The sequence below is a fragment of the Gossypium hirsutum genome, chromosome A12, assembly GCF_007990345.1.
Source record: "Gossypium hirsutum isolate 1008001.06 chromosome A12, Gossypium_hirsutum_v2.1, whole genome shotgun sequence".
In the NCBI taxonomy this organism is placed as follows: domain Eukaryota; kingdom Viridiplantae; phylum Streptophyta; class Magnoliopsida; order Malvales; family Malvaceae; genus Gossypium; species Gossypium hirsutum.
The window spans coordinates 9,428,970-9,454,401 of NC_053435.1; the positions used below are offsets into that span (position 1 = coordinate 9,428,970).

At 36.3% G+C, this 25,432-nt stretch overlaps 1 non-coding gene and 1 pseudogene across 1 annotated transcript; one reads left to right on the forward strand and one right to left on the reverse strand.

The window, feature by feature from the left end:
• LOC107922147 (uncharacterized) overlaps nucleotides 1–24,777 on the forward strand; it is a 120,298-nt pseudogene extending 95,521 nt beyond the window's left edge.
• LOC121211506 (small nucleolar RNA R71) lies at nucleotides 21,356–21,462 on the reverse strand. Its single transcript, XR_005906730.1, has one exon. It is a non-coding gene; the product is annotated as a small nucleolar RNA R71 (small nucleolar RNA).
• Nucleotides 24,778–25,432: the final 655 nt, after the last annotated feature.

A 25,432-nucleotide genomic window follows, 5' to 3' on the forward strand; every position in this document is an offset into this window, starting at 1 on the left:
GAAACTAAAAGGTGCAGTGTCATTGTTGCGAGATGAAGCCTATCAGTGGTGGCTTATAGTTAAAAAGAGTACTCAGCCCGACTAGTTGACCTGAGAATTTTTCAAGACTGCTTTCCAGGGAAAGTATGTGGATGCTAGCTATATGGATGCTTGGAGGAGAGAGTTTATGAATTTGACTCAGGGGGATAAAGCTATGGCTGAATACGAGGCTGAAATTTTGTGACTTAGCTGCTATGCGTATGGGATGCTGGCAACTGAATATGAACTTTGTGTTCAATTTAAGGACGGCCTCAGGGGTGGTTTAAAGGTTCTAATAGCTCCACAGAGGGAGCGAGATCTTGCTGCATTAGTGGATAAGGTGAAGATCACTGATGAAGTGAAGTGCGCTGAGCACCAGAACCGTTAGAAGGAAAAAAGTAGGAACAAGAGGGATTCGGAGCCCTCAAGCTCATTTCTGAGGCCTAAGAAAAAGGCCAGAGTTGATGGGTCGATCAGAGTTGGGGCCTTTGTTGCTGTTACTGGACTACAGCCCTGTACGAATTGTTGGAGACACCATCAGGGTAAATGCTAGAAAAGGATTAGGGCATGTTTGAAGTGCATATAATTGGAGCACCGTATCACAAATTGTCCACGGAGGCCCGAGCAGATGCGAGCTACTGGTATAGGTACTATTCAGCTGCCGAAGAGTGTTCAGCAACCACCGAGAGGCCGTGGTCAGGCCAGAGGTGGTAATGGTATGGGTCGTGGATAGAGGGCACCAGGCAGAGGTGCTGGTCATACTGAGGCGAAGCAGCCCACTCTAGTTTATGTTGCACATCGCTAAGAGGATGAAGACACCCTAGATGTTATCACGGGTACGTTCTTTATCTATAATGTACCTTATACTGCACTGATTGATGTTGGATCTACGCATTCAAATATAGCATGTACTGTGTTTGAGACATTGGGTATAATATTTGAAAGCACAACGAGTGAGGTCACTGTGTTGAGTCCATTAGGGCAGTCAGTGAAGATAAGCAAATTGTTCAGAGATGTACCTTTGGAGGTTTAAGGGATGATCTTTTTGGCGGATTTGATGAAACTCCCTTTTGGAGAATTCGACTTAATTCTGAGAATGGACTAGCTGGTTAAGCATAGATTGAGCTTGGACTATGCTACTAAATAGATGGTACTGAGAACTGCGGAGGATGATGAGGTAGTTGTAATTGGGGAGCTTTGGAATTACTTGTCAAATGTGATATCTGCATTAAGGGCCGAGAAGTTGGTTCGTAAGGGTTGTGAGGTGTATCTAGCCTATATCGGTGTTTCAAATTTCGAGGGTTCCTCTGTTAAGGATATCAGAGTAGTCAAAGACTATCCGAATGTTTTTCCTGAGGAGCTATCGGGGTTACCTCCAAATCGTGAAGTTGAATTTAGGATTGAGCTACTACCTGGTACAGCTCCGGTGTTCATCACCCCTTATAGAATGGCACCGAAGGAGCTTGTGGAGCTTAAAGCTTAGATTCAAGAGCTACTGGATCTAGGGTTCATATGTCCTAGTGTGTCTCCGTGGGGAGCACCGATTTTATTTGTGAAAAAGAAGGATGGATCCATGTGTATGTGCATTGATTACCGAAAATTGAATAAATTGACTATTAAGAACAAGTACCCCCTACCAAGGATAGACGATCTATTCAACCAGTTCTGTGGAGCTTTGGTTTTCTCTAAGATTGATCTCCAATCGGGGTACCATCAACTGAGGGTCAAAGAGACTGATGTTTACAAGACAGCGTTTAGGACTCGTTATGGTCATTACGTGTTCCTAGTGATGCCGTTTGGACTGACGAATGCACCAGTGGCTTTTATGGATTTGATGAACCTAGTGTTCCAGCCCTATCTGGATCGGTTTGTAATGGTGTTTATAGATGACATCCTGGTGTATTCGAGAACTGAAAATAAGCATGACGCACATCTCCGAGTTGTTCTACAGATTTTGAGGAAGAAACAAATGTACGCCAAGTTCAGTAAATGCGAGTTCTGGTTACGAGAGGTAAATTTCTGAGCCATGTGGTATATGCTGAAGGGATTACGGTTAATCCTCAGAAAATTGAAGCTATTTTGGGTTGGAAGCCGCCTAAGGTGATATCTGAGATTCAAAATTTTCTGGGTCTGGCAGGCTATTATAGGCATTTTGTATAGGGGTTTTCATTGATTGCTGCACCTATGACTAGGTTTTTGCATAAAGGGGTGTCGTTTGACTGGACTGATAAGTAGCATGAGAGTTTTGAGAAGCTTAAGAAAGTTCTGACTGAGGCTCCTGTCTTGATACAGCCAGAGTTTGGGAAAGAATTCACTGTCTATAGCGATGCATCACATGTCGGTTTAAGATGTGTGTTGATGCAAGAAGGTAAAGTGGTGGCATATGCGTCTCGTCAGCTTAAGACTCATGAGGTGAATTATCCGACACACGACTTGGAGTTGGTCACAATGGTATTTGCGCTGAAAATTTAGAGGCATTACCTGTATGATGAGAAGTGTATCATTTACACGGATCAAAAAAGCCTCAAGTATCTCCTCAATCAAAAGGAGCTAAATCTTAGGCAGCGTAGATGGATTGAGCTGCTAAAAGATTATGACTGTTCGATTGAATACCATCCTGGTTAAGCCAATGTGGTGGCTGATGCACTGAACCGTAGGACTATGACTGATCTGAGGGCAATGTTTCCTTGCCTTAGTTTATTTGATGATAGTAACTTATTGGTTGAGCTCCAAGGTAAACCGATGTGGATTGAGCAGATTAAGGGTAAACAGTTGGAAGATGAGTCACTGAGTCCTTGATTCCGACAGATTAAGAGTGGTAGCATATCAGATTTTGGACTGAATAGCGAAGGGGTACTCTGTTTCTGTGGGAGAGTCTGTGTACCGAAGGATACTGATCTGAGGTAGTCCATATTGCAAGCAGCGCATAGTAGTCCTTATGCTATGCATCCTGGTGGGAATAAGATGTACCAAGACCTCTGTGAGTTATATTGGTGGTCGGGTTCTAAGTGTAAAGTTACCGACCTTGTGAGTAAATGTTTGACTTACCAGCAGGTTAAGGCTAAACATCAGTTACCTTTGGGATTGCTTCAGCCAATTAAGATTCCGCTTTGGAAATAGGAGAGAGTAACTACGGACTTCGTTAGTGGGTTACCTCTAACGCCTTCTAAGAAGAATTTAGTATGGGTCACCGTGGATCGATTGACCAAGTCTACCAAATTCATACTTGTTCGTACTGATTACTCATTGCAGAAGCTAGCTAAGCTATATGTGTCTGAGATAGTGAGACTGCATGGGGTACCGGTTTCCATAATATCTGATAGAGATCCTCCTTTCACGCTGCGGCTTTGGAAGAAGTTACACGAGGCCTTAGATACAAGGTTAGACTGCAGTACTACATTCCATCCTCAGACGGATGGTCAGTCAGAGAGGGTGATTAAGATACTGGAGGAATGTTAAGGAGTTATGTGATAGATTTGCGAGGCAGTTGGGAGGACTACTTTTAGCAGAGTTTACGTATAACTATAGCTATCAGTCTAGCATACAGATGGCACCATACGATGCATTATATGGTCGTAGGTGTCGTACTCCTTCGTGTTGGATTGAGTTGGGCGAGCGACGTGTTCTAGGTCCTGAATTAGTTTCTGATACCGAGGATAAAGTTAGGCTAATTCGTGATTGACTAAAGGCAGCATCAGACAGGCAAAAATCATATGCGGATCTGAAGCGAAAGGAAATTGAGTATTCTGTAGAGGACTTGGTATTTCTCAAGGTCTCACCATGGAAGAAGGTAATGAGGTTTGGACGGAAGGGCAAACTGAGCCGTAGGTTCATTGGGCCTTACCGCATATTGAAACGTATGGGACCAATTACTTACCAGCTTGAGCTACCTCCAGAGTTAGACCGGATTCATGATGCATTCCACGTCTGTATGTTGAGGTGCTACCGCTCTGATCCCACGCATGTTATCTCGACTGAGGAGATTGAGGTTAGACCAGATCTGACTTTTGAGGAGGAGCCAGTTTAGATTCTAGAGCATGATGTAAAAGTACTAAGGAAGAAGTCTATCCCACTGATTTAAGGAAGAAGTCTATCCCACTAGTTAAGGTACTTTGGTGTAATCACAGCTCGGAGGAAGCCATGTGGGAACCTGAGGAGGCGATGCAACAACAATACCCTCATCTATTTTGACCAGGTAAATTTCGAGGCCAAAATTTTCTTTTAGGGGGTAGAGTTGTAACGCCCCAAAATCTAAGTATTTATTTTTGTATGTTGTGTTGTATTAATACATGTTGCTTCAGTGGTTGAGTGTCTTGAGAAGTGTTGAAGAAGTCCTAAGTTCAAGCTTTGTCTTGTACAAAATTTTGTTTTTACTTGAATAAACCCTGTCTCTGGTTAGTAGGCTTCTTAAATGAATATGGATAAAACATGACAAAAAGGGCCTATTGGTCTAAGGGTAAGTGGCGTGTGGAGTGTTGCTTGGGGTCTGAGGTTTGAGGCTTGGTGATACAAAAGGAGCATTTTATTTTGCTACAAGTGCCATGGAAGTGTTTTAGGTTAACCAAAATTGAGGTGTTTAAATGGACCTTGAATTAGGTGGTTGAGAGGGGAGTGGACGGCATAGAGGAATTTTAGGAGAAAATAGGGGTTTTAGATAAAGGAATAATCAGTTAGAGTGAGTTGTGGAGAGATTTGGTAAGAGTAATCTTAGGAGTGATTTAGGGAGAAAAATTAGGGGAATTTGAAAGAAAGGAGAAGTGTGTGTCGAACTAGAATTCTGACTTCTCAGAATTCAACTTTGGATAGTCTTTTGCTCTCTAATTCGGTGGTTTGAAACGCTTTGGCTCTTTTCGTTTTTGGTCATAGCGAGTACCTTTGGAGTCCATTTTGGTTCTCGACTTTGCTTCCCCTAAAAACCTCCTATCAAACTGATTCTTTTTCTATCCTCTACCTCTTTACATCTTTTCCGTATATTTCCTTCTTCTCTCTTAAACTCTTTTGGTTGTTAGCCTTGGCCTTTGGATGATTATCCCATGCTTCTTCTCCCCCTCTACTTTCTCGACTTTCCATTGCTAGCTGAATACCCTCCTCTCTTGAAGCTGAATCTCTTTCTGCACTCGATTAAGATAACTTGGTTTTCCTTTTCAGTTTTTGAATCCTTGGCTTACAGCCAAACCTTGCTATTGCAGCCACCTCTGTTTGGGTTCACAGTTGTTTTTTTTCCCTTTTTTCGAGATAGTTTTCCCTCTAACACCTTCTTTTCTCTGCTGTTTTCTGACAGAGGTGTGTTTGTACCATCTCGTACCTTGGTTCTAGAGTGTACTTTTGTAGGTCGATTACTTCTATCAACCATTCTTAGTTCCACGTTGTGGTAAGTTGGTGTTCACTTGGTTCAAGTTATTTATGTTTATGATAATAGTTAACAAGATTAGGTTGCAATGCAGATTTTTGCCAATGATCTTGAAGTCAATCTTGATCAGTTGTTTAAGTGGGTTAAACCGTATTTATTCAATCAAGGTAGGTAACAATTACCATTTTGGGATTTAGTGTTAATCAGAGGGTGTTTAACCCTAATGATTAAAGGACTGACATAGTGTCGTGATTGAATCTAGGTTTGGTGTTCGTAGAAATTTGCACTCTTTAGCAACAAGGTGTGTTTGGTGTTCGTGGAAATTTGCGCTCTTTTGCAACAAGGTGTGTAAACACTGCCCAAAACATAAATTGGCAAAAGTCAAAAAATGTGACCATTGACACTACACGAGCGTGCGTTCGCTCGTGTGGTAATCCAAATGCCTAAACATGGACATAAGATCTTAGAGGCCGGCCATGAGCGATTTCATGGGCTTAGGCCGTTTTGGGCTATGTTGGGCCAAAATGGGCTGTGTGGGCCCCACGGGCATGTGAGCCCCACACAGGTAAAGCACATGGTCCCGAATGATGGGCCTCGGGCCCATTTTCAGTGTTTGACTGTTAAGGTTGCACGGGTCACCCGAGACGACTGTGAACCTGCTGTGAGGTCGGCAAGTATACCTAGACCCCAAGTTGATAAATGATTGTTATACCTCTTTGAGGTAAAATGACTATTAAGCCCTTATAAGATGTATGACTGATTGAGTATGCCATTTTATATATGTTGCATACGTGCATGATATTATGGTATATTGCATGGGGATAGGTTTATTATGATTCGAGGAAGTGTACTGTGCTGGCAGCTCTACTGCAAATACTGTTAGTGCCACAACCGGTGCTATTTTGGAGTGTAGGGATGGGTGGGTTGATTTTATCCCCACATAGAGTGTAGGGCTAGACGGAGTGGAGTGTAGAGGCTGGCTGGGTAGGATTTCTGATTGCATATCTATATTGCTACTGTTACTGAAGTGGGCGAAGGCCCACACTGATACTGATACTGTAATGGGCTAAAGCCCTAACTGAAACTGAATTGTTACTGATATGGGCTTAGGCCCAGACTGTATTTGCCTACTGTATGACTAACTGTTTGTACTTAGAGATTACACAGTGAATTATCATGAACTCACCCTACGGCTTTTCTGCGTAGGTAATCCCTAGGAGGATTGGGGTTGCGAGGGACTCGAAGGTGGCCACACAACTGCAATTGCTTACACATTCGACTTTTTATTTACAAGTAATTTAATTTGGGTATTTGTTATGTAACAAGGCCTTTTTAAATTTTTAACGTTTAATTTGGGTTTTTATTTAGTTTGATTCATATCTGTTAGTAGTAGGATGCAGGTTTTCAAAAGATAAATGTTTTTTCAAAACACCACGTATATGCAACATATTTTAAAAGCTTCCGCAACAAACAATGTTTTAAAAATGTAATATTAATATAATATGAATAACCCTTTTGCTAAATGACTTGAGTTTTAACAATGAACGAGACATCCTAAATTTTCGTTAAAATCACAAAGAGGTTTAACATAGAACAGGCTTTTCAACGAAATTATATTTTTCGAAAAACACTTTAATGTGACATCGTCAGATTCGACCATAACGTCTAGGCTGCGTTTGGTGTGTTACAAGTTTAGCCTCATTTGCTCATTTCTTCACTTTCTTTGTCATCCCTCTCTTCTTTTTCTTCATTTTCCTCATATATTCTTCTCCGTTTACTTTATTTTCTTCTTCCATTGTGTCACCATTAAGCCCTAAATTCCTCCCATGTTTTTCTTTGTTTCTCTATTGTTGTGTTAGATCTAGTGCCTTGAGTTTAGTATTCTAGTCTAAGTACACTTATAATTTTTTTGAACAAATTGGTTAATAAAATTATTCATGAATTACATTAGTACTTTGTATATTGTTTTCACATAGTTTTCTCATGCAAAGCAAAATGGAAGCAAATCTTGCCTACTAGTTGCCTAATGTTTAACTAATACTAAGCGGTATTACGTGGTCTGATCTTAATATAAAAAAAGACAGCTTGTATTTGTAGATGAACCTAAACATGTCCTTAGTCTAATAAAAAATAAGCAAACGATTGGAAGACTAATATGTCGTCTATTAAGTCCAATTACGGAGATGCCTTGTCTTGGGTATCAGAGCAGATGACTCCCAGAAGATAGAGATATAGATGTGATTGACTGGGTTGACAGTATATCAGACAGGACCCAAACAGAATAAATCCTAAATCCATTTATGGATTTATTCAATTGTGACGTTCATGGTGGACTATGTATGTATGACTCGTTCACTTTGATGTAAGTAAAATCCTAAGTTCAAATAGATAAGGAAGTAAAAGCAGGTGCATTGAGTGTACGACTTCTGTAGTATGTAACGTCATTCACAACAGTGGAATTCATAACCGTAACACCCCTAACTAGTATCTGTCGTCGAAATAAGGTTACAGAGCATTGCCAGAATTTACAGATCAAATACAGAAAATTTTATATCATTTTACATTCATATCATAAACCAATAATAATCAATCATATCATCCATTATATGAGCACTCGAGACTCAAAACACACATTAAAATCAAGTAAGGACAAAACCGGGTACTCAAAGAATTTTTCACGAAACTTCAAAAATTTTCCTAGGTGCAAGGGACACACGCCCGTGTCATAGGCTGTATGGCATTCAAAACAGGGCACACGACCGTGTCCCAGCCTATGTTAGTACCCGTGTAACTTTCTAACTTAGTTCATACGGCCAAGTCACACGCCCGTGTGTTAGGCCGTGTGAACATTATTAAATAAGTGCAGGGGTCACACGGCCAAGCCATCCTCCCGTGTGCCAGGCTGTGTAATAAATTTTGAGCATTCTGTTTTGAAATTTTAAAGTTGTAGACGACACATGGCAGAGCACACGCCCATGTGCTAGGCCGTGTGTCACACACGGTTGAGACACACGCCCGTGTCTCTGCCTGTGGGGATGAAAATAGGTCATTTCCAAGGCCACATTTCTCACCCAATTTGTCCTCCACCTACATTAACACCTTAACATATTTACAAACCAACACAAGACATTCAAATCAAACCAATATCAAGTCTTAAACTTAGTAATTTATCACATAACCAAGTATATGAACTTAACTTGTTGGCCGATTTGTCATATGCATATTCAATTTACATTTCATTTCCACTCATTCATTCACACATATATCTATTTGATGAGGCCACATACACATACATATATATATATATATCAAATTGTGGCAACACAAGCCATTCCAATGGCTAATAACAACAAAACATTTACATGCTAACATTGGCCAAGTTAACTAATACATGTCATTATAACCAAAGTTGATTTACTAAATATACCAAGATGAGCCGATGGATAGTGTGATGATATCTTCGCCAAGCTTCCAACCCAACGAGCTTCCAAATTACTATAGAACAGGCGAAACTAAAATAGAGTAAGCATTTAATGCTTAGTAAGTTCGTATAGCAGGAAATTTAACTTACCATTTAATCAAAATTAAGGTAAGCATATAAAGCATACTCAAGCAAGATGGCTAAAAGCCCTAGCACATATCCTCATCAACCATATTAGACACATTTTTCATATAAATGTTAAGGAACATGTATGAGCTAACTTTCCACTTCTTGTATTCATATATCAATTCCATGTACTTCATGTATATATGGGTAATGATTCACTTTGAATTTATTTATTTTCTCATATCAGGATTTTTTTCGTTGAATCATTTAAAATATCGATAGATACTCGGGTAGTACACTCGAAGTGTACAAATCTATAATCTATCAATTCATATTCGAGAATGCTCATATGAGCACATAAACAGGAAGCTCTCTCTCGAGCCATATAAGGGGAAGCTTATGTGAGCCATGAAACGAGAAGCTAATCTGAGCTTTATAATGGGAAGCTCATAAGAGCCATAATTAGGAAGCTCATGCGAGCCAATAACGAGTAGCTCCGAAGATCCATTAATCAATAAGCTCCGGATAACCATATATCAGGAAGTTCAAGCGAGCCAATATCGGGAAGCTCTAGAGAGCCATTAATCAGGAAGCTCACAAAGAGCCTATAATCAGGAAGCTCATGAAGAGCCAAATAACAGGACACTCATAAGAGCTGTGGTGTGCCTACAACACATGTAGGATCATAACCGATTGGGATGCTCCGAAAAGCTATTAACGGGAAGCTCGCTGAACCACATACGGAAAGTTCAAGGGGACTAAATATCGGAATGCTCATGAGAGATAATAATAGATGCTCTTTCGAGCTATGGTGTGTCCGCAACATATGCAGGACCACAACCAATACAGAGCCTTGTATGTAATACCCCTAACCCGTATCTATCACCGGAACAGGGTTACAGAGAATTACTAGAGTTTACATATAATTTAAATATAATCCATGTCAAATACTACACGGTTTCTGAGATTATTCATAATGTCCCTTAATTAGACCCTTGAAGCCCAATACGAGTATTAAAATCAAATTGGGACTAAATCGGGAACTTAAAAAATTTTCACAAAATTTCAAAGTTTTTCCTAGGTACAGGGGTCACACGCCCGTGTGGCCAAAGGACACGCCCGTGTGGTCTCGTGACATGCCCGTGCTTCAAGCCATGTCTCATCCCGTGTAACTCTCTAACTTGGGTCACACAGCTAATCCATACATTCGTGTGCTAGACTGTGTGGCCAATTTATTTTCCCAAAATTAGGTGCAATTTTCACACGGCAAAACCACACACCCGTGTGCTAGGCTGTGTGTCTCACACGGCTGAGACACGCGTCCATGTCTCTGACCGTGTGCTCAATTCTGAGCATTCTATTTTTAAATTCTAAGATCCAGGGGACACACGGCCAGACTACATGCCCATGGGCATGGCCGTGTGTCACACACGGCTGAGACACACACCCGGGTCTCTACCCGTGTGGATGAAAATAGGCCATTTAAAGGGCATTTTTCTCACCCTTTTCACAATCAACCTGCATACAACACTCTTATATACCAAAATATCCCATTCAAGCAACCAATACAAGCCAAAAATCAAGTTCTAAATCTAATATGTCATCACGCAACTCATTTGCATAAACTTACCACATTAACTCCATTCATTGATTACTATAGACTATTATTAAGTATAAGCATATAAACATACATATATGTATATATGTGCCACTCTCAACCATATTACAAATTTACTTCTTTTAAATTTATTCCTATACATGCCATATAAACCTTAAAATGCATAACAAAATCTACCGGAGTTATCTGGATAGTGTGAACCGATGTGTTGATCCGATTCTCTGAACTTCTTGAAAATCTACAAAGAACATTGAACAATTAAAGTAAGCTTAATGAAGCTTAGTAAGTTCGTTGGCTTTAAACATAAATTTTACTGAACATACTAAAACAACTCATTTAAGTAAATCATTCATTACTCGATTCCTGCCAATCACAATTTCAGTTGATGAATTCACTTATTTCATCTCAAAATCAACATTATCGTTGAATCTTCAACCATTAGTATCAAATATCACTTACTAAATTATCAAATTTTGTCAAACTGAAGAACGTCTTACGGATATGAGTACATCGTAAACGAAAATCCGATGGCTAAACAGAAGCACATAAGTGCTAACAAAAACCCGTAAGGGTTGAACAAAAGCTCATAAGAGCTGAATGAAAATCTAGTAGGGCTAAACTAAAACTCGTAAGAGTTGAACTAAAACCCATTAGGGTTAACTGAAACTCAGATAAGTTAATTGAAGCTCATGTGAACTAAATGAAAAGAAAACACGGAAGTCCACAACAAATGCTGAACCTCGATTTACTTGGGTAATTTTTCGTCAATTCCTCTTTTACACCGAACGATTGTACTTAATCCGGCGTTCCATCCTTTCCGAACGTTTCAATTAAATTTTCATAATTTCAATAAAATTTTATTTTCAATAATAGATATGAATAAATATATATAATAATATTCATCAATTTAACAAATAACATTAAAAATTTAACCATACAACTTACCTGGACTAGTTTGTAAAATTTGTTGCAGCTTAGGAACTATTCGAATAAATTCTCTTTTCCTCGATTTTTTTTCAACTCTTGATCTATAATATAAAATCATTTATTCATTAGCACATATATTTCAACCTCATTCCACTTCACAATTTATACCCTTAAACTTTTGAAATTACACATTTATCCCAAATTTTTTAATTTTTACACTTTAGTCCTAATCAATTAACCCATCAATTGAACTAATTTTTCTCTATTAACACTTTATTCCTTCATTCTAAACTACTACACAACCATTGATATTCAAAATTTCAGCACTAAACCCTAATTCTTAACTTTTTCACAATTAGGTCCTAAAATTAGTTTCTATCAAAATCACTTAATAAAATCATCATATAATAAAATTAGAGCTTCAAATCCATGTTAATTCATCATAAACGTCTATAACTTATCCATGGAAACTTTCAAAATCACTCATAAAATAAAAAACTAATGAATTCAATAGTTGGACCTAATTGTAAAAGTCTCAAAAACATAAAATTTACATGAAATAATCAAAAATTAAACTTACATGAAGTAAAACTATGAAAACCCAGCTTTTTGGAGACCTCCTATGGTGTTTTTGGCTGAGAATTAGGAAGAAATGTCTAGATTTTTCAATTTGGTCACTTGTTTTATTATTATTATTAACCAAACCCTTAGTTCACACCAATTTTGTTCATTTCTTCTTCCCGCATACCATCCAGCCATTTCCCATATGTCTAATTACCTATTTGGTCCTCCCTAATTAATCACTTATACTATTTAACCTTTAATTAACAAGTTTTGCACCTTTTTCAATCTAATCCTTTTTAATTAATTAACTATCGAAACATTAAAATTTTCTAACAAAACTTTAACACTAGCTCACTAACACTCTGTAAATATTTATAAAAATATTTATGGCTCAATTTATGAAATTGAGGTCTCGATACCTTGTTTTTTACCCAATTTACCTAATAATTTCTTTTAATTCACAAAATTCACTAATTCAAAAATATTTTTAAAATCTCACTTAACTAATAAATAGTAATTTATTAAATTTTCAAACTCACTCGTCAAATTTAGTGATCCTGAATCACTATTTCTGACAGCACTAAAAATTAGGCTGTTACAACTCTCCCCTCTTTAAGAAATTTCGTCCTCGAAATTTGTTACGTGAAAATAAATTTGGATACTGTGATCTCATTGTTTCTTCTTTTTCCCAGGTTGCCTCCTCCAAACCATGACGATGCCACAATACTTTAACTAACGGTACTCGTTTACTTCATAGTTCTTTAACTTCTCGAGCTGAAATCTTCATTGGTTCTTCTAAATAAGTCATATTTGGTTGAAGCTCAATTTCAGTATAAGGAATCACGTGTGAAGGATCTGATCTGTATCGTCTCAACATGGATACATGGATCACGTTATAAATCTTTTCAAGTTCTGGAGGCAGAGCTAATCGATAAGCTACAGGACCAATTCTTTTAATAATCTCATATGGTCCAATAAATCTTGGACTCAATTTCCCTTTTCTATCAAACCGTAATACTTTTTTCCACGGTGAAACTTTTAAGAACACCCGATCGCCAACTGCAAATTCTATATCTCTTCTTTTCAAATCTGCATATGATTTCTGATGATCGGAAGCTGCTTTCAAATTATCCCGAATAATTCAAACTTTTTTTTTAGTTTTTTGAGTCAAGTCGACTCCAACTAACTTAGATTCAATCAATTCAGACCAATAAAATGGAGTCTTAAATTTTCTTCCATAAAGAGCTTCAAATGGTGCCATTTTTATACTGAACTGATAACTATTGTTGTAAGCAAATTCAACCAAAAGTAAATACCTTTCCCAGCTATCTCCAAACTCGAGTGTACAACATCACAACATGTCTTCTAAAATCTGAATCACTCGCTCTGATTGCCCATCAGTCTGAGGATGAAATGATGTGCTGAAATTTAGCTTAGTACCTAGGGCTTCTTGTAATTTACTCCAAAATCTTGATGTAAACCTCGGATCTCGATCCGAAATAATAGATGTGGAACCTCGTGTATCTTACAATCTCATACATGTATAATTCTGCTAACTTTTCAAGTGAAAAGTCTGTTCCAACTGGGATAAAATATGTTGACTTAGTCAATTTATCCACAATGACCCAAATCGAATCTTTCTTTCTCAGAGTCATAGGCAATCCAGATACAAAATCCATAGTGACATGCTCTCATTTCCACTCAAGAATCATTACATGTTGCAACAAACCTGTTAGTACCTGATGTTCTGCTTTGACTTGCTGACAAATTAGACATTTTGCAACAAACTCACTGATTTCACATTTCATACCAGGCACCAATACATCTTTTTCAAATCATAATACATTTTCGTACTACCTGAATGAATAGAATACATGCTACTCTGAACTTCAGAAAGAATATCATTTTTCCAACCCAAATTATTCAGAATACAAATTTTGTTGTGATAATATAACATACCGTTATCATCAATGGTATACTTTAAACTCAAATTGTCTCGAACCATCTGTCTTTTCAACACCAATTTCGGGTCACCATCTTGCAACTCCCAAATTCGCTGAAGAAACACAGGTTTCACTCTCAATTTTGTTAATACAAAACCGTCTTAATTAAGAAATAAATGAATGTTCATCGTCTAAAGTGCAAACAATGACACTTTTCGACTAAGTGCATCTGCAACCACATTAGCCTTTCCCGGGTGATAATCAATATCCAAATCATAATCTTTTAACAACTCTAACCACCGTCTCTATCTAAAATTCAGCTCTTTCTAAGTCATAGTGAGCATGCTGAGTTTCGACATATTGAGCAAATTTTCTCAAAATTTTATTGGGCATAAAATTGTCAAAATTTCTTCGAAGATTAAATTAGGGTGAAAAAATCATTTAATATGTAGACATTAAATTTTATTTTTGGGAAATAGAAAAATTGAATTAGGTTGGATCATATTTCAGAATACTGGGTCAAAAAGGCCTAAGAAGTACTTGTAATTGGACTTGATGCGAGAGAGGCCCAAAACCCCTAATATAAGGTGGTGGGACAAAACCCTAGTAACATTAACTAGGGTTGTCACCCTCTATATCCTAGTTAAAATAGGATATCATTTTTCTAGTAGAAATAAACTTTTACAGCTCTACAAGGATTCTACCTTCACTTCCTATAAATAGATGGTAGCGGTAGGGTTATGAACAAAAAATTTGAGAGATTGTTATTATGCCAAAAAATATTGTTATTATGCCAAAAAATAAAGAGAATTTCTTCTCAACTTATAAATAAAATTTTTAGAATAATAATTTTATCGATTTCTATTATAGAAGAGAGAATTTTCATTTTCACCCCAATAGGAAAACGTGAAGCAGTTCGTGGTACGAGAATAACTGAGAAGATTGTTTGGTTGAAAGCTAAAAAACATTAAGGATTCGCTTATCCAGAAACATAGGTATCATTTTTTTCTAAGGTTTATTGCTATAAATATCATAAACCGGGTCGGTTTTCAAAATTTTTATTTTTTTCTATGCAAAAAAAAAACAGTTTTCAAACTATTTTTTTTCCAACGCGTTGCTTCCATCCTAGTGAATATCCACCAGTTTTATCACCATTGCCATCAGCTCTACCTGTTATTTTTCACATCATTTCCATCCTTGAACCCCTAAATCACACCTCTTCTCTTTTTTATTTATTGTTAGTTCTGCACTTCTTTTGTAACAGATCTAATCGGGTAGCATAAGTGCAGTTTTTTTATCCAATCTATGTCATTTTTTTTCCTATTTTAATTACCACCACGACTGATAAGTGCATGTGTCATGGTCGAATTTCACTGATCCTAATTTTTGTGTTTTGTTTATTGAAGGTTTAGATCCAAATCGTTCAGATCAACAATAATATCGAAAAGTTGTTCGCAATCCCTTCGTAATCCAAAATAAAATAAGTTTAGATCCTTAACACCAGATCTAAAAAGCTAATCTTTTTCTCTATTTTCGCTTAACCCTATAGGGTGGTAAAGGGCTGATTCTTAACGATTATTTTTTGTATTAGGTATAGATTTGAGTCTTAAGAGCTGTGAAATTCAGTTTAGTGTTGCGAATTTGCGTAATCAGGTGTGGGTCCTTAACTCATTGTGTGGTAATTGTTAATAGCATGAATATATGTTCTTTTGATATTGTTTGAATGGCAAAGTGTCATTCAAAAATTGGATTAAATTAGTAAGGTGTTTAAAAGTGGTGGCTAATTACAAATTGAGGACTAATGGGTAATGGCCAAAAGTTCTAAGGCCTTAAGGGGTAATTAATCCATAATGTGGGTACCATAAAGGTTAGCCAAATGTATGACTAACGTAATTGGGTGCTTTGTACTATTTTTACTTTACTCGTAGCTTGCTAATTATTCTTGTGAAACTGATTGTATGTTTTGCATGCTATTGACTGTTACATTGAATATTGTCTGCATGTAAGCATGCCACTTGTAACAAACTTGAATCAATTCACCAGGTTTATATTTCAAGTGTTACTACACAAAATTTAATCATTAACAAAAACAATTTACAATTTCCTATTTCTTTAAACATGTTCTTTGGCATCTTAATTAAAAAAAACTTATTACAAAAAGCAAGGGAAGTGTTTAAAATGTATTGGTTACATCAATCTTGATACAAATATTTACAAGTTAGAAGTTTATTTCATATAGACTCAAAAGGCGTATTCCTAGACTACGTTACATATCCACTGTATGTATAATAGCCCACTCCGCCACCATCTTGGCGCACTCCTAGCGTCGTCCCTCTAGGTGAAGTCTCCTCTTAGATACTTGAAAAGCAATAAAAAATCTTGTAAGTACAAGAGTACCTAGTGATCTCATTCTAACAATACATTGATGGATTTTTTTCAATCTTGTATGAACTACTAGGTGCTAAATATTTTGCATCATTTATTTCGATAGATACCACCACAGAATATCATTCTCTTAAACTCCAACTATATTGGTCTTGTCATACACCTATCATCTTAATCGTTGACAATCTCATGTAGAAACTTTATACTTACAATCTTACTGTTCAATTAAAATATATAGATTTACTCCTTCAAAATTTAACATACAGAGCTGAAATACTTACCCTAATAATAACCATTGACCATAAAAGAACCATAGCTTCTAGATCATCAATGAAAGATACATTTAGACTTGAGGAAGGTATCAGTAAATACCACTTAAGGAAGAGGAAGAAGAAAGAAGAACTTAGTGGAATTTAATAAGTGTCATACATATCAGAACTGTAACACCCCCGTACCCGAGACCGTCACCAGATTCGAGTACGAGGTGTTACTAAACTTAATTCATTAATTAAACAGCTTAAACAATTTATTTTAGAATTTCCAGACAAGCTGGCTAACTGCGTCACAGTCGCTTAAAAATTCATATCTCAAGTTCCGAAACTCGAAATTAAGATCCGTAAATTTTCCCTGAAACTAGACTCATATATCTATCTACTAATTTTTTTATAGAATTTTTGGTCGAGCTAATTAGTACAGTTTATTGATTAAAATCTCCCCTGTTTCAGGGTTTGACTACTCTGACCCCTGTGTATTGCGAATCAGATATCTCCCTATACAGAGTTTCAATGATTATGCCGTTTATTTCTCATTCATGATCTTACCATATTATTGTTAAATTGAAGTCTCAACCTGAGGGTTAAGTACATACCTGTACAAAGTATCCGTTCCACAACACTTACCAACTAGTCACTTTCATCTCGAGAATTCTTCCATTTCACTAGAACTTTACCCGTTGAACACATCAGAATATAACTCGGATACATGGAAAGCTTGCACATAAGTGCCACATATGTAGCCAAGCTACCATGTAACTCACCCATAAGCGAACTCGGACTCAACTCAACGAGCTCAGGCGTTCGCATCCATAAGTGAACTCAGACTCAACTCAACGAGTTCAGATGCCTAGTTACATTTCATGAACTCAGACTCAACTCAACGAGTTCGGATGTTCGCATCCATAAGTGAACTCAGACTCAACTCAACGAGTTCGGATGCCCAAATATCCGAATCTATTCCTAAGGTTCAATGGGACTTTCCTCGTTCGTACTCCTTTACCATTCTCCTTGGAATACCAATGACGATACTTCGGTAGTCTTTCACATCTTTCACATAATTCATAAAATTTTTGCATGTTGTCCAACAATGACCCCAAAGCATATAATTCATGATAACAATCATAATATCGTATAAATAGCATTAAATGATTTAAAATAGCGATTATATTACAATATTTACATATGAACTTACCTTGATACAAAATATTAGCAATCAAGCCTATTCCTCGTAAACTTTGCTTTTCCCTCGATCACGACTTGAATCTCGTTTCTCTTGATCTATAATGCCAAATTAATTTTATTTCATACATACATTCATCAAAACAGCCCCTAGTACGAACTTTGGAAAAATTACCATTTTGCCCCTAAACTTTGTGCATATTTACACTTTTTCCCCTAGCTCGGGAATTAAACTTCATCCCTTCTTCTTATGTTTTATGACATGCTGATCATTTTTCCCTTCTATAGCAACAGCAAATTCACACTCTAACATGTATTTATGAACATTAGGTATTTTTACCGATTATGTCATTTTAGTCGTTTTTACGTAAAATCACTTAGCAAAAGTTGTTTAACACAATCTCAAGCTTCATATTCTACCATAAAACATCAAAATTCATGCATATCATTCATGGGTAAATTTTTAAATATAAACCCTAGCTCAAAATATTGGTAGAAATAGGTAAACCGAGCTACGAGGATTTCAAAAATGTAAAGAACAGGCTTAAAAGTGTTGAAACCCTAGCCATGGTGGAGAGAAAAATTTGGCAGCAACTTATGGAGAAGATGACCATTTTTGTGTTATTTTTCCCATTTTATTTCATTTAATATCCAAATGACCAAAATACCATTCCTTATTAAACTTTCAAAAATTCCATCCATGTCCAATTTTTGTCCATAAACTTAGAAATTGGTCAAATTTATATTTAAGACCTCCTCATTAATATTCCAAAGCAATTTCATACTAAAAACTTCTAGAATGCAAGTTTTGCAAAATATTCGATTTAGTCCCAAATTTCAAATTAAGCACTTTATGCATAGAATTTCTTTACGAAAGTTTCACACAATCATGCAGTCATATCATAGACCTCAAAATAATTATAAAATAATTGTTTCTATCTTGGATTTATAGTCTCGAAACCACTATTTTGATTAGGCCGTAATTCGGGACATCACAAGAACTTGACTTTTGTAAACTGAAAAATATATAGGATTTTTCTTATGTAATTTATCACCTTTTTACTTAAATTCGTTGTTAAAACTAAGTAATTGTTTAATAAATTAATTAAATATGTGAAAATATGAAATTAGGACATAGAAATTATTAAAATGTGATTTTATGCTTTATTTTATAGTTTTTCTTGCATAAAATGGTTTTTTTTAGATATGTTTGAACATATTATATTTTTAAGACATAAAATGGGCCAAGCATGATTAAATTAAATAATAAAATATAAAATTATACTTAATAATTAATTTTAAAATATTTCATTAATAATTTAGGTTTTAATTAATTATTTAAATTGGATAAATTTTGTTCTTTGGTCCTTTAATTTATCTATTTATTTTGGACAAGTCTAATAGCTTTGCTGGATTATAAAAAAACCGTCCAAAGTCAAGACCAAGTCAACCCAAATTCAGCTACACATGGCTGCCCACATAAACCACTTTTTGGATTAATTACACAAGGTCCTTGTCATGTTGAAGAAATTAGAGATTCGCCCGAAGATTTACATTTGACTGAGTTTAAGTCCTGAGTTGTTATGGCATTTAAATTACTTAAAAATCAAGCAAAATTCAACTCAAAATCCACTTAACATGGCCGGCCACTCATTAGAAAAGCTTGAAGAGACTAAACCTCTTTATTTTTAGCAAACTACACTCATCTCTTCACCTATAAATAAGACTTCATTTGATCCATCATCATTTATCCCTCATCTATCATCATTCTCTCTCCTCTCTCAATTCTCTTTAGTATTTTCCATTTCCCATGCCTAGCATCATATCTTCATAGAGATTTTAGCAATTAAGCCTATTAAAGAGCCCTTGGTTGACCACCTTGGAAAGCCATCAGCAAAGGAGCAAAGCGAAGGAGTCTCGTCGGTCAGAGTCTTGGGTGACAACCAATTTGATTTGGGTTTAATCTTTATTTTCTTTGACTTAATCTAAAAATATTTGCTATGTGTTCTTTGTTCTTGTTTAAAACAATGTTAGCTTTATTTTATTTAAGTTAGGATGGTTGTTTTGATTAAATAATATTTATTTGATTCATGCTTGTAATGTTTGTACCTCAATCGATCATGTTTTTCATTAAAATCAAGTTTGTATTTCATTCATACGTGATTGAAATGCACCTGGATTAGCTGAGCAATCCTAACCAGACGGCGGCTAGTGGACACATAATTGAAATGTGCAAGCTCAATTTAGATCCTAACCCGATTAAATTGCAGGTTACATAACAACTCTAACCAAGCTCTATTATCTGCATAGTTTTTAGATTTGTGTGATTAAATTGTTTCAGACCTTAAATTGTTTCAAACCTAACACGTCCCTGTTACCTTACACGAATGCTAAGAAACCCTTAGTAAATAAGGATCAGTAAAATGCGTATTTACTAAATAAAGGATTCCGAAAGGACCTAATGTGGTTTCCAAACTCATGAAAGATCGAGTTGCCATGGAATGTGTTTCTGAATGTTATTAAGCATATTGATAATAAATTGAGTTTAATTAAAGTAATTGTCCTAGTTTATTTATGTTATAATTGTTGCAAATTGTGTTTAATTTTGCTAAAATCTATTTCATTCATATAGTTTGCATACTTAGGATAAATTGCATTAGGGATCATTGTATTTAGTTTAATATATTCAATTTTAATCATCACTTCTCAACCATGTTGTATTTTTATTTACCAAGTTGTTAGTATAATTTTACAATTAAGTGATTTAACAAAAATACAATCCCTGTGGAGAGGATAACTCGATACTTACTTATTACTTGATAACGACTATGTACACTTGCAAAAACCTACGCGTTACAAGTTTTTGGCACCGCTGTCGGGGATTGTTAACCATTTCCAAAGTCATTTCTCATTGTGAAATTATTTACTTCCAATTTGGTTTATTTCTAACATTACTAACTTATTCTTTTTAATTTTGTGATTTTCTCTTCAGGTGTTTATAAGCATAGATCGAATTATCGCTTTACTCCTAGTAGACTCTGAAATTGAGTGAACTTTTAGACAAAGAAGACGTGAACGAATAGCTCAAAGACAAGTCGAGATGGACCATGGAAATCAGAATCAAGACCAAGGTAATGAAACTCATTGTGTACAAAATCTCATCCTCATTGCCGATGATGGGGATCGATGCATCAGACAATATGCTGTGCCACTTTTCAGTAAGTTAAATCTAGGAATTAGAAGACCAGATATTTAGGCAACCCAATTTGAATTGAAACCAATGATGTTCCAAATGCTCCAAACGATGGACCAATTCAGTTGTATGCCCACGAAAGATCCACATCTCCACCTTCGATTATTTATGAAGGTGGGTGATTCATTCAAGATAGCTAGTGTGCTGAAGACACGTTGAGGTTGAAGTTGTTTCCGTACTCATTGCAAGATTGAGCACAAGCATGGCTCAATTCATTGCCACCAAGTTTCATATCTACCTGGCAAGAATTAGCAGAGAGATTTTTGGTTAAGTATTTCCCTCCTAGAAAAAATGCTAAGTTGAGGAATGAGATCACAACTTTCCAAAAATTAGATGATAAGTCTTTGTATGAGGCTTGGAAGCGATTTAAGGAGTTACTTCGTAAGTGTCCTTATTATGGGATTCCTCATTATATACAATTGGAAACATTCTATAATGGTCTCAATGCACATACAAGATTAATGGTAGATGCTTCTGCGAATGGTACAATTTTGTCTTAGTCTTATAATGAGGCCTATGAGATCATTGAGAGGATTGCGAGTAATAACTATCAATGGCCAACAAATCAAACAGCTTTAGGAAGACGTGTAGCTGGAGTTCATAAAGTTGACGCCCTCACTTTGTTATCAGCTCAGGTATCGTCTATTTCCTCTATGTTAAAACAATTTACCGCTAATAATGCTAATAATTTTGTAGCTCAGCCACATAGTCCGTTTGAAGTAGTTTCCTATATGTACTGTGGGGAAGGTCATTTTTTTGAGAATTTTCCATCAAATCCCGAGTTAGTGTGCTATATAGGGAACCAATATCAAAATAGGAGTGGACAAGGACCCCAATCTAACTTCTACAATCCTTCACGGCGTAATCATCCTAATTTTTCTTGGAGTAACCAAGGAAATAGACCGAATAACAACTTATTGCAGCATAGACCCAACCAATCTTAAGGGTTTAATCAGCAAGCTCCAAAACCACCTCAAGCTGAGGCATTAAATAGTTTGGAGAACTTGTTGAAATAGTACATGGCAAAAAATGACGCTTTGATCCAAAGCTAAGCAGTAAAATTGAAAAATTTGGAAAACCAAATGGGTTAGTTAGCTACAGAGCTTCGTAACAAACCGTAACGAACCTTGCCGATCAATATTGAGAATCCAAGAAATTTGGGTAAAGAACATATCAAGGCAGTGGCATTGCGAAGTGGTAAAATTCTGGAACCCCGATTGATTGATGTCGAAGATAAGCCTGTTGAGAAGAATCAACCAACTATTGAAGTTCCTACACCAAAAATGTCAAAATCTGCAAAGACTGACAAGGTAAGTCCTAACTTAGTGAATTCAGATACTTTAACATCTTCTTTGGATGCAGATCTACCTATTTAGAAGAGTTATCTAATTCAAACGAAAGTTTCATCACCTCTATATCCACAAAGATTGCAGCAACACAAGCAAAAACAGGAGGTGTAATTCAAGAAGTTTTTGGATGTTCTGAAGCAGTTACACATCAATATTTCGCTGGTGGAGGCTTTAGAACAAATGCCAAATTATGTGAAGTTTATGAAGGATATATTTTCCAAGAAGAAATGACTGAGTGGGTATGAGACTATTGCCTTAACAAAGGAGTGTTGTGCATTCTTCTAGAACAAACTACCACCGAAATTAAAAGACCCAGTAAGCTTTACTATACCCTATAACATTGGTGAATCTTACTGTGGTAAAGCTTTGTGTGATTTAGGAGCGAGTATCAATTTGATGCCTAAGTCTATTTTCAATATGCTAGGGATAGGTGAAGTAAGACCTACAACTGTGACGCTTCAGCTAGCATATCAATCTTTAGCATATCCCAAAGGAAAGGTCAAGGATGTTTTGGTAAGAGTCGATAAATTTATTTTTCCTACTGATTTCATTGTCTTAGATTTTGAAGTAGATAAAGAAGTGCCGACCATCTCTGGAAGACCTTTCTTAGCAACAGGAAGAACGTTAATTAATGTGCAGAAAGGTGAACTCACCATACGAGTTCAAGACAATCAGGTAACCTTTCACATTCTTAAAGCGATGAAATTTCTTGATCCGACAGAAAAGTGTTCAATTATGGAAGATATAGAAACCTTGGTTTCTATGGAAAGCAATTTTGAAGAAGATCCATTGGAGAAAGCCTTAGATCTTGACCCTTTGGAGGATGAAGAAGGTGAAGAGAACATGGCTTCGATGGAAGCCAATCTGAGAAATTTTATTCAATCCACATGATTTGAACCTTTGGAGTTAGAAGTCAAAGAATTTGTGCAACGCAAGTTGTCAATTGAAAAACCACCTAAACTTGAACTAAAGGTACTTCCTTCCCATTTGAAATACGTTTATTTAGGTGACTGTTCCACTTTGCCTGTGATTATTTCAGCAGAACTGACGAAGATCAAGAGGAGCAACTAATTGTTGTTCAAAAAAAATTTAAGAAAGTAATTGGTTGGATCGTAACTGATATTAGAGGTATAAGCCCTTCTTTTTACGTGCATAAAATTATTTTAGAAGAAGGTGAAAGAGCTTGAATTGATGGGAAAAGGAGGCTCAATCCTATTATGAAAGAAGTTGTGAGAAAGGAAGTGATCAAATGGTTAGATGCAGGAATCATCTATCCTATTTCAAATAGTTCATGGGTAAGTCCGATGCAGTGTGTGCCAAAGAAAGGTGGAATCACGACTTTTGAAAATAAGCGTAATGGGTTGATTCCAACTAGAACTATTACTAGTTGGAGAATCTGTATTGATTACAGAAAATTGAATAAAGCCACTCAGAATGACCATTTTCCGTTGCCTTTTATGGATCAGATGTTAGATCGATGGGCAGGTAATGAATTCTATTATTTTTTAGATGGCTATTCGGGATATAACCAAATAGCTGTAGCTCCGGAGGACCAACATAAAACAACCTTTACTTGTCCATACGGCATGTTTTCTTTTAGGCGAATACCTTTAGGTTTATGCAATGCACCTTCAACATTTCAACGATGCATGATGGCAATATTCACTGATATGGTTGTAAATTTTGTTGAGGTTTTCATGGAAGATTTTTCTGTTTTTGGTAACACCTGAAGAGACGCAAAGAGACAAATCTTGTCCTTAATTGGGGAAAATGCCATTTTATGGTTAAGGAAGGGATTGTCTTAGGGCATAAAATCTCAAAGAGAGGAATTGAAGTCGATAAAGCAAAGGTGGACATAATTGAAAGATTACCGGTCCCAATTAATGTAAAAGGAGTAAGAAGTTTCTTAGGTCATGCTGGTTTTTACCGAAAGTTTATCAAAGATTTCTTGAAAATTTCTAAACTGTTGTGTTTGTTGTTAGAGAAAGATACAGTGCTTGATTTCAACAAAGCATGTTTGAAAGCTTTTGAAGATCTAAAAAAAGGGGTTAATCTCAGCCCCAATAATCATTACACCTGATTAGAGCTTACCTTTTGCGTTGATGTGCGATGCAAGTGATTATGTCGTTGGAGCTGTGATGGGTCAAAGAAGAAACAAAGTGTTTCACCCTATTTACTATGCAAGTAGAACTTTAACAAGAGCCCAACTCAATTATACGGTAACTGAAAAGGAGCTCTTTGCTATAGTTTTTGCTTTTGACAAATTCTGTTCATATTTTATAGGTACCAAAGTTACAGTATTTACTGACCATGCGACTATTAAATACTTGCTCACGAAGAAAGATGCGAAACCGAGGCTAATTCATTAGATTCTATTACTCCAAGAATTTGACCTTGAGATCCAAGACAGAAAAGGTTTTGAAAATGAAATAGCTGATCATCTATCGAGGTTAGAGCAAGATGAGGTAACTCGATCATGTGTGCCTATCAATGAGAATTTCCCAGATGAACACTTATTTGAGGTAAGTCGAATTCATGAAACACCTTGGTTTGCTGATTTTTCCAATTATCTTGCATGTGGAATAATTCCTCGAGAAATAACTTACCAACAAAGGAAAAAATTCATTCATGATAGTCGGTATTATTTTTGGGAGGATCCATTTTTTTAAACAATGTGCAGATAATATAATCTGAAAGTGTATAGCTGAAAGTGAGATTAATGATATCTTGTATCATTGCCATTCATCTCCAAGTGGAGGACAGTTTGGTGGCTCACGTACTATAACAAAGATTTTGCAAGCAGATTTCTTTTGGCCTACACTCTTTAAAGATGCTTATGCTTATGTGAAGAACTGTGATAAATGCCAAAGGACTGGAAATATATCAATGAGGAATGAGATGCCCTTGACAAAAATTATGGAGATTGAATTATTCGACGTATAGGGCATTGACTTCTTAGGCCCGTTTCCTTCTTCGCATAGGAACAAATACATCTTAGTTGTTGTGGACTATGTATCCAAGTGG